The 1,053-nt window shown below is 42.7% G+C and overlaps 1 pseudogene; it reads right to left on the bottom strand.

The window, feature by feature from the left end:
• Nucleotides 1-352: 352 nt before the first annotated feature.
• LOC119519923 lies at nucleotides 353-825 on the bottom strand (annotated as a pseudogene).
• Between the last annotated feature and the right edge of the window lie 228 nt (nucleotides 826-1,053).

Raw genomic sequence — 1,053 nt, 5'->3', positions numbered from 1 at the left:
GTTGTTAATGCTGTGAATGTCATGAAAATCCCTGCTAAGTTGTGTTAAATTAATTTGCTGAGGAAACACATGCTTTTGATCCCCTCCTACTTCACAATTATTTCCAAACTTCTTTAGGGAAAAAAATTCCATTCTCTCATGTGTTGCTCTGGATTTAGGAAGGAGAGCCAAATGAAAGGAAGGGAAATGGGAAATGGAGGAGAGATTATAGTTCACAATTTTTCTGTTTTAGGAATAGGTGAAATTTTGTACTCTGGAGTCATTCTGTTCTTGCTCTGTCAAAGGAGCAAGGGCAAGTTACTTCACTCTGCAAGCCTCAGTTTCTCCATCTGTAAAATCTCTTCCTAAAATATCAATTGATAGTGGACAACATATTCAAATGAGGGAAGAAATCCCACACAGAGTCTTCACTTGGATTTCAGCAGGCCATAGTGAACAGGACCTTCATGGGCACGTCAAAGACAAGAAACAAGACTGCAGAAGCCATGACCATCATGTAGAGCTTGGCTGGTTGACGTGGCTTCAGGTTACAACAGACTTTCATGAACAGAATCAAATTGGAGACGCCCATGAGAGGAAAAAAAATGGGGAAGTCAAGATACACAAAAATGTGTACACATGTCAACATTCTGGGAATCTGGAATCCTCCATAATGCAGGAGAAGTTTTCTAAACCAGACATAAGCAAAGAAAGTGCCTAAGGCAGGTGCAGGCTGAGGCAGATGGTGCTTTGGATGCAGCACTGGAACCAGATTGGACAAAGCACAGAGAGGTAGCTCTCTAGACTGCTGGCTGTGACGAGATGGACACCCATGTTATAGCCAAAATCACCAGGCAGATGATGTGGTTAAGTGAGCTGTCATTGTTGGGGAGGTTGTAAACTATGCTCACATCTGCAGATGCCCATTCCCAGCTACTACTCATAGGCAGATGAGCAGGAAAATGTAGATTTGACTGTCTGCTCCTTCTGAATATGATGGGAGCTGGGGAGCTTGCTTTGATGATTGAGTCATTAGTTTGTTTTGGGGGTTGGGTATGGATTCCAGAGGATTTG

This window comes from Choloepus didactylus, chromosome 24 (genome assembly GCF_015220235.1).
Source record: "Choloepus didactylus isolate mChoDid1 chromosome 24, mChoDid1.pri, whole genome shotgun sequence".
Classification (NCBI taxonomy): Eukaryota; Metazoa; Chordata; class Mammalia; order Pilosa; family Megalonychidae; genus Choloepus; species Choloepus didactylus.
Note: the sequence above shows the minus strand (reverse complement) of the source record. Positions and strands in the feature narration are given on the sequence as shown.